A 9,356-nucleotide genomic window follows, 5' to 3' on the forward strand; every position below is an offset into this window, starting at 1 on the left:
CACATGGAGGCGGATTGGGGATTGGGGCAACGCGGGTAAGGACGTTTGTTACCAAATTTGTCAGGATATTGAGTGGGGATAAGTGTACGTGTTACGGCGATATGAATTCGTTTGCAGGCGCGTAGTTGCTTCGTATCGCAAGAGATGCGAACTTGGTGGTGGGAAGCCGCAACGTTCGTTTTTTTATATATTCGCTTTGGAGAAAGTGGGCGTCAACTGGCCATTGATCCCTTGGGAAACGGCCTGGTGCGAATGACCGCGGGCGATCGTGGCATGATAGTCTGCCGTTGAGGCATACATCTATAGTATACGCGATGTCCGGCTAATGAGAAGGGCTTGGACAATGCGCAAACCACGGCCTTTTTTGTAGCCCAAAATGAAGGTGGAAGAAATGTAAAGCTCGAATAATTTCTTCTTGACTTGGCATGCAGCTTTGCTGTTTAGCGAGGTAAAAGGGAAAACATAGACAAATGTGTTCATGTCCATCCCTGTCTGAATTCGCAAGCAACTACGCTGATCACGTCAAGCGCGCGCCCATGGATGCGCGCCGATGCGCCGTCACTGCTGCGGACTGCTGCGCTTCGACAATATGGTCGCGATGCATCATGTGATGTGCACTTGCCATATGGAAAGGGCAGAAATGCACGCAATAGGTCTTTGAAACAGGGATTCCCTAATTTGACTTAATTTTGTTCCCGCTTTATATGGCAAATGTAGAAAAGGAGCTTGAAGCGGTCACATTCCGAGAATGTCGGATCAAGATCTTCTGTGAGGAGAGGTGAGCATTATTAATAACCATGCAGCACGCCATTCAAATTTTCTCATTTCACAAAGCACCCCCTTTTGCTCCCTTGTGTGCAGGGGTGGATCCAGGTTTTTTTTTCTGGGGGGAGGGTCAGCTTTGATATGATGGTGATGATGATGAGGATAGCAGCCTTTTTTACTCACCAAAATTTTGGATAACCAAAAATACAAGAAAAAGAAAAAAAAAATCACCAACCCCACTTCTATAGCCTGAGGGATCATCTTCTTGGGGGTATAAATTCCAAAATTAAGGGTGGGGGGGGGGGGGGAGTTTAGGCTGACGTCAATGCTGACGTGTCAGCTGTGCTCCCGGTTGGTTGGTTGGATGCCTCAGGTAATGCCCATGCCCATGTTCATGCGGGGGTTTGGCCACGATGGTGTCTGCCAAACTAGCTATGCTGTGACTTAGGTTAATTCAGACCAAATCAATGAAACGAGAGTCAGAGAGCAAAAATAGATATGAAGATACCTAACAGAAAAATCTGCCTGTCGCTGCAATGTATACATTCTTATAAGAGGGCGGATACAAGTGGCGCGTTTCTGCCCCCTCTCCTGTCAGCCTTTTTTCCGCCCATGCTTTTTACGCATGCACTTTATATATAAATTTAAAGGTAAAAACGACAATACGATAAATAAACAAAAATAAGATATTGTTTCTGGGCCTAGACTATCTTTTTTTAACTTTTTTACTGGCGGGGTGCTGTAACACCCCCGAGAAATATTTCTGGCTATTCCACTGGCGGATACAGTGTGGCAAACTTCTGGGGGGAAGCGCCCCGAGAAAGAACACCGGAAGCGTAAAAACGGACGTGGAGCCGATGAAAAGTGAATTCTAGATACGTGCGTCGCATTGTGGTGAAGCTGCGGCAGTTGAAAAGAAAGTGTTCTATAGTTTCTGGTTCAGCGCATGAAGGTAACTGAGGGGATAAGGTCAGGCCAAAGATAAAAATTTAGTGGGGGAATTCTGCATCGAAATTTAATGATTGCTACCTCGCATTTCCTAGATTCACAAAACATTGGCTTCCATGAATGAGAGAGGTGGTTCTAATCCGTATATGAGAGACGGACGTCTTGCCGATGACTCTGTAGTCGAACACGGATATATAGAAATCCAAGGGAATCGCTAAAAAGTTCGATATATCGATAATTTGAAATATAAAATATGCAAAAGTTCGATATATCGATAATTTGAAATATAAAATATGCCCATCTGAAGTTTATCGGAAAGCTCCGCACATCACAGAGCTTTTCAAAGTCGCGACACGGGGTAACTTGCCGATTTGTTCCTCACAGCACGGAAAATTGAAACCACAGCGCAACAACCACCGCATTTTATTTAACATATAGTCTCTAGACATGCACAGAGAACTCAAAACATTCCCCCATACCCAATCCTACCCCCGCTTTGTAAGAGAGGAGGCTGGCCGACCCGAAGTGCAAAGGACACTCATAGAACGCGCAGAGATGTCCCTGTCGGCTATCCCGGGAGCTCCGGACAAGGGGATCCTTGTGGAAATAAAGTTATTTGCTCATTTTTCTGAGACCGCAGGATGACTCGTCTGCTGCAATCGTCTGTACACGACTACAACTGAGATTGATGAGAACAGTTTCTTCTACTAATCGAATGTATTCTCTTGCGCGGACTACCAGACGAACTCCCACTTCGAGGACAGCATCATGCTGTCATGCTGGACAGTGGCTGCAGAAGTTCGGCCATGTTTGCTACGAAACGACCGAAGAACGTCACCATATGCCTCTCATCGATTTCGAAGACCAGGGTCTGTGACCAAGGGTGTAGCCAGTAATATTTTCCGGGGGGTGCTAAACCCTGACGAAAAAAAAAATTTAAAAATTAAAAAGTCTGCTCCCAAACAATGTTATTTTCGTTTTGTTATCTTATTCTCGCTTTTACATTTAAATTTGTAGGTGAAGTGTAAAAAGCGTGGGCGAAAAAAGGCCGATAGTAAAGGGGGGGGGGGGGGGGGTGCGCCAGAAAATTCCGGGGGATGTTGATACCGAAACACCCCTCCCCCGCACCTATCTGTGACTCGACTGGGGAGAGACTTCTCCCTTTGACGAAGCTGTCATCGCTGTGAGGACGAGAAAACCCGCGCGTCTCCTCGTAAAAACATGTCTTGACGGGCAACCGGTTGAAAAGTGGACAATTTTTCCCCGCATGCAGTTCTGGTAGGTGCATGGCGTCGGTGGGGGGGGGGGGGGGGGGGGGTGATTTGGCATATAGACTGAACCCTTGCGCGCAATTGTAACATTTCTATATATTAGCATTTCGAATGCACAGGCCTAATAATTTGTTCGATACAAAAGCTGCGAAAAGCGAGAACGCCCGTGTGTCGAGATTTGTGCGCATGTTATAAAGATTCCCATGTGGAAAAATTAATCCGGAGCAGACAAGATGCATCTGCAAAGTTGTTGTACCACATGCAGCCCGGCCACTAACCGCGCGTCTCTGCAGGTGTAGTTTATTTCGGTGCGCACTTAACCCACAATCAATCAATCCATCCATCATCCATCCATCCATCCATCCATCCATCCATCCATCCATCCATCCATCCATCCATCCATCCATCCATCCATCCATCAATCAATCAATCAATCAATCAATCAATCAATCAATCAATCAATCAATCAATCAATCAATCAATCAATTTAAAGCCTGCAGCAACTTGCCGTTTCTAACTTTTATCGCATAATTTTAGACCGCCAGTCGTGGATACCTTCAGCTGCTACCACCTTAACCCCCCCCCCCCCCCCCCCCCGGTAAATGTTCTGGCAGCCATGGCAAGGTGACCGTCGCGTGCCGCTCTTTGCTGTACAAGACGCGCGATGAAATGTTCTTGTGGTGTGTGTGGCTGCGGGTGGTGTACGTTAGAAGGGGGTCCCAGCGGGTCTTTTAGAGCATCGAGGTTTGTTGCTGCTCTCGAAAAGGAGTTGCTGCTTTTGGACTACCTCATTTTGACGAGTGATAGTTGTGTCTTCATGAGGTATAAACTGGGGTCAAGCTGCAGCTGAGTCTGCGACAGTGCGTGGATCTTGAGTTCCACGACTAACCTGTCACGGATCAACTATAAGTGTCGAGAGCGCGCGCATGGCTAGGTTGCAAAACTCATCTAGGTGGACTCGACTGTTCGTAGATTATGTTTCGCCGAGGCATGAAGTAATCCTGGAAGCTCTTGAGCACTCCGTCGGAGCTTTTCTGCTCGTCTCATGGTGCAGCTTGAAGGTGTCTTCAGCTGCCCAGGGCGGGGCTAGCGCGTCAACCTGGCATTCGATCGCTGCGATGCGCTCCAACAAGGCTGCTGTTCTTGCAGCACCCACTTTTAACGATGCGTTCGAAGAATGCCCACGCGATCGCTCACAGCTGTGCACGTAGCCGATTGTCCCACTGCTCCACCAGCATTCCTATTTTGTCTGCCACTCTCAGCTTCTATCAGACCTGCCCCGCTGGCATTAGCAGGCTTTTAAGGAGGGCTGCGAAAACTTGCGTCGTGCACCCCCCTTGACTCTTCTCTGCAAAATCTCCTGCATTTACAAAAAGCTTTTGATGATTCCGTTCTGGTATGCTACTAGCAGCGAGAGGATGAAGCCAGCTGGCCCCAAAGTTGTAGATTGGTAGATATTGTTATGTCAGATTATGTGGTAACTATGTAACCACATATAGGTTGACCTTGCATATTAGATGCATATGGAGGAATTGGGTGTATTTCCACCAAATAAAATTTAGTGACTCTACAGAGTGAACTAGAATATCTCTATCTCTAGTGTTCCCCCCCCCCCCCCCCACCGTGCCCCCACCCTTCATCATTTACCGAATGGCCTGTCATAAAGGCCTGTTCACCGTCATCATTTGTGTGAACATTTCAAAACGCTAGTTTTTGTTACCAGGGTAATAAATCCAGTCGTTGAAAAATAAAACCACAAAAACCACCGAAAAGTTCACAATGACGTCCTCTGATCATGTATGTCCATGCGTACCCGTCGTAACACATGAAATATCTTCCGAAAACGCGTTAGCGTTAGCGCCAACCGATTTTAAGTGTTGTTTGTTCTTTCGTCCATATTTTGTGGAGGCGATAAATTACCAACTGCAGCTTACAAGTGCTTACAAGTCATTACCAGATTCAAAGAGGAAGCCATCATCATTGTTGTTGTATCAGAGCACGCTTTTCACGTGCCACGTATTTGACAACCGACGCCACGAGGAATTGCAAGATGTCGCGTCGACATACTTCGCGTTAGGAAAAGCAAGCTTCCCATGACGTACTGCAGTTTAGGTAAAGATTGCAGGCGTCTGTTTAAACGCCGGAATAACTGCCAGGCTATTGTAAGGGCGCTGCTTACCATCTATGCATTACCGGTATTCATCCTGCTAGTGACGTCATTTTGTGGAACGACTGCCGGCGAAACTGTTTTCGTGTACGCGATGGAGCTTTTATACAGCCTCCCATTTTTCGTTCTTGAAGTTCCAAATTTGAAATTGAAACGTCCGACATGGTTCCAACAACCATCGCCAATGGTAGTTTACTCGTTGGTGCTATTTTCATATTTTCTCGTGTGCGGAGGTAAGTCCTTTAGTGCGCCGAGTGTGAGATAAGCTGCCGTTTGCAACGTGTTACCGGTCTTTCAGCGTTTCACATGGTCGCTGTGTACTTGTGCAGGTATAATATACGACGTCATTGTCGAGCCTCCAAGCATCGGCTCTACGTGGATGAACACGGCCACAGCAAACCTGTGAGCACGGCCCGCTTCTCTACATTTAATACTGCCATGCTATCGCAGCTAAGCACTGCTTGTATAGGCTGATATGTGCGAGCCTAAGCGCGGCGGGTGCTCCTGTCACGGAATGAGGCCACAAAATAAATTGGCTGCTGATCTAGAGCCCTCATCTGGGGCGTCAGTGATTGAACAAAATCATGCACATTCGCTTATCGTTGACGGTTGTAGAGATCACCGCACGGCCACCGTTCATGCGGCGTTAATTTTCAGGTGGCCTTCATGCCGTATAGGGTGAACGGCCAGTACATAATGGAGGGCCTGGCGTCCAGTTTCCTGTTCACCGTGGGTGGCCTGGGCTTCGTCATCCTTGACCGAACGCACAACCCCAGCACACCCAAGCTGAACCGCATCCTGCTGATCAGCACGGGCTTCATCTGCATCTTGGTGTCCTTCTTCACCTGCTACGTCTTCATGCGCATCAAGCTCCCGTAAGGTGCCACCTCCTTGAGCTGAAAAAACGTTGCATCGCATGCAAATGGGGTCCCTTGGCGGGCATTGCATTTTCGGGATGACAAAAGATTGTCATGTCGGAGTTGCAACAGGCTGGTTTTAATGCTAGCTGCATTTGATTTGGCAGGACCACAAGGAAAGTGGAAGGAAGGGTGGCGATGCCCCCAAAATTACCACGCTTTCCCCGTGGTGGCTCAGGTGCCAACTCGTGGCTGTCCAATGCTGGCACAGGCAGCTGCAAGTACAAATACAACGTAGCAGTAGAGATGCCATTGATAAGTATCGCTGGTTTTTGCCTTCAGATCACGTACGCAGACTTCAGTGCCAAGAGGAATTTTTTTTTTGGTGATAAAGCAATAGCATATAGCTAATGCTGTGAAGATTTAGATAGAAAATCATTTTATAGAAAATCATTTTATGATGAGATGCCTCAAGGGCAGCAGTTGGGGAGGATGTGGTGCCATGCCTAAGTAGCTTCTAAAGCAAGATGGTGATTTCGGCTACAGGGCCTTGAGGACTGCTGTACTTGGCCATCTGTCCTTTAAAAAGCATGGTGTGCTTAGCAGAACTGAAGCTGTCCCAATTGCCTGTTGAACGAAATTTACTGTTGAAATGGATCCCATTGTGAAGCTGTTGCGCAGGCAATGCATCGTGCTACCAGGTTCTGCAAGCTTACATAGGTGACGTCCACAGTGCCAGTTTTACATGACTGCCAGTGTTTGGCTTTTGTTTATGCTACGTTACAAATTGTGGGGAAGAAAGTGGTTGTTTAATCGAAAAATGTTCACTGGTGGCAGCATTGTGTCCGGTGAAATGAGCATGTAATGGAATATGAAAGGTTGTATCTTTTAAACAAATCAGGCAGATCTATGTGTTGTTTTCATGGCTCTTGTCAAGTAGCCAGGCTGACGTAGACTCTGCATCAATTCAAGGTGGGTGAGGAATGACATGAAGACGTGGCCGCTTCTCAGCTGCCAGGCCAAGTGCCTGCACACTGTAAGAAAAAGAAATATGCAGAAGTATTTACAGGCTTGATGCCATATTCTGCTTGCATAGCTCCGGAGTTTGTTCATATTGGTGTAAACGGGCATATTGTATGGAAGTAGTATGCACCTTTTCTTTGATGGGGTTGTGAATAGGGCTCATTGATCTTTGCATTGAGTACAATGTGCGCACATGAAATCCAGTGCAAAGTAGCAAAAAAAAAAAGTGTGTGTGTGTGTGGGGGGGGGGGGGGGGAAATGCTGAATGAAACTGCATTCAACTAGTCCTAGGACGATAGGAATGAGTGAGTTCTTGTTTTATGAGTAGTTGGCTCTAGTCGTGTGGCTAGAATTATGATTCAGGGTCACACACAAAAAAACTGGTTTTGTCTGAAGCTTGCAAAAAATTCCGAAGGTTTTCAAATTGTGAAATATCACAATACCTGGAACAAATCATGGCACAAGCATTTTAAAGCTTTAAAAAAAAAAAGAAGGGTAATGAAGCGGTGTCTCTGATGGTATGTCTCAACAGACTGACACATTACTTACTCAGTGAATCAACAGCTGCCTTTATACAATATGAATGAATGCGTTACAGGGTTAGTTACCCACAGTATTATGCTGTTGCTAGCTTTAATGCAAGACCACTGAGCAATGAGGGGGTGGGGGCGTCCCAAATTTATGCGTAATGTTTCTTGCGTGCATTGTACCCTTGCAAAGGCACGTTTGGCTGACCAGCACATACTTCCGTGTGCCTTGCCTCTGATTTCGGGCCACTGAAGCAGCCTATGAGTTGAGATGTCGTCTGCGCACATCTCTCCCAATTTTTTTTTTCTTCATTGAAGCTAGTACACTGCAGTTATATTTCTAAAAGAACTTGCTAAAATGCTCCTGTTATGGCAACTATAAAAAGCTTGTTATTCTTCTCTTTTTTGTTTTACTAAACTTTGAGCAAAAGTTTTGTCTAGGCATCTTGAGCAGTGGCAAGGCTTCAACAGCAACAGAACACGGTTAAAACTGATTTCCCAAACTCCTATAATGACTAAGAATTTCCCCTCAAACAGCCTTGTTCCAACAGTTGGAAGCTGCACCTGGCTTTAGCTAGAAATGAGCACTCCCTCGCACCAGTTGGAGTGAAATGCAACTGGTAAATAAAATTTTTTTTAACCTAATCATATCATCATTTGAAAATTAGTCCAGAATTGTCGTCTAGCGAGATCCCCATTTGGGGCTACATTGCCCTCTCAAAAAAGGTGTACGCTCATTCCGATTGTGCAGCCATGGGGTTTTCACATGACTGTACGAGTTGATGTGCCTTATCAGGAACAGCTGGTCATAGTGAGTTACCAAATAAGAAGGGCTAATTGGCCTAATCTAACATATTCATGCTTGTGACTGTCTTATTGCTGCCAGCTTGTGTGTTCCTGCTCCTAAAACACTCGACACTCGTGTATGCCTGCTTAGAACAACTGGTAATGCTGGAAGTGAAAGCTTGTGCTTGTGCAGTTATTGCAGTCAGTGATGGTTACGAATAGCTGTGCATACCTCTTCTTTTGTCTTGTTATTTGTCGACTGGCACCTGTTGCAACAAATAATCTTGTACACATGGCCGCAGCCAAACAGAAAGTGAAAGCTTGAAAATAGCTTGAGAGGAGGCGAGTACTGAATGTTTGCTGTGGTTCCTTTTCAGCGGATACTTGCACGCCTGAATCCGCTCAGCTACCGGCCTGGCGTGTCTTCAATCTTACGATGCATCGATGGACGCATTCTACTCTGCAAGCAGTCGTCTCAAAGCTGTTGCCAATTAAATGCAATTTCTACCGCTCCACCACTTTTTAAGTAAAATTTTGAGGGGAGAAATTGAACAAATGGTTTGGTTCCAAGCGCATATAATCAATAAAGTCTTGTTGTTGCTCTCTAAGAAACAGTGCTTGTCAGGTTCATTGCAGTTGCTTTGCTCTCTTTCTTATGAGAGACCCCCCACTCAATAGACGGCTGAAAAAGAATGAGAGCTGATTGCAAAGTCTGTGTGAACACATTTACGTGTAGTGCTATAATATGTTGGTTGCTTTTTGTTTAATAGACAAGCTGTCGACAAAACAAAGAAAATTTTCAATTAAATAACTGTGGGCATCGGTTTATCCAGCTGCCCAGTGTTGATTGTGTAAGTCGCACAATAATAGGAACAGTTCATGAGGTTTGTCTTCCAAGGACTTGAATTTCAAAATAGGTAAGCGGTGTTGTGGGAGTATGTATAAGGTGCATATTGTTATAAGCCAATTAAATATAATTGCTGTGACCACAACAGCTTTAAGGTTGGTGAGC

At 45.8% G+C, this 9,356-nt stretch overlaps 1 pseudogene across 1 annotated transcript; it reads left to right on the forward strand.

The window, feature by feature from the left end:
- The first annotated feature begins 5,178 nt into the window (after nucleotides 1-5,178).
- Nucleotides 5,179-8,956, forward strand: LOC144151632 (oligosaccharyltransferase complex subunit OSTC-like; annotated as a pseudogene). Its single transcript, XR_013318928.1, has 4 exons — nucleotides 5,179-5,384; nucleotides 5,481-5,553; nucleotides 5,809-6,026; nucleotides 8,722-8,956. The product of XR_013318928.1 is annotated as an oligosaccharyltransferase complex subunit OSTC-like (transcript).
- The last annotated feature ends 400 nt before the right edge of the window (nucleotides 8,957-9,356 follow it).

Source organism: Haemaphysalis longicornis, unplaced genomic scaffold (genome assembly GCF_048455015.1).
Source record: "Haemaphysalis longicornis isolate Haplotype H1 unplaced genomic scaffold, Haemaphysalis longicornis Haplotype H1 scaffold_1, whole genome shotgun sequence".
NCBI lineage: Eukaryota > Metazoa > Arthropoda > Arachnida > Ixodida > Ixodidae > Haemaphysalis > Haemaphysalis longicornis.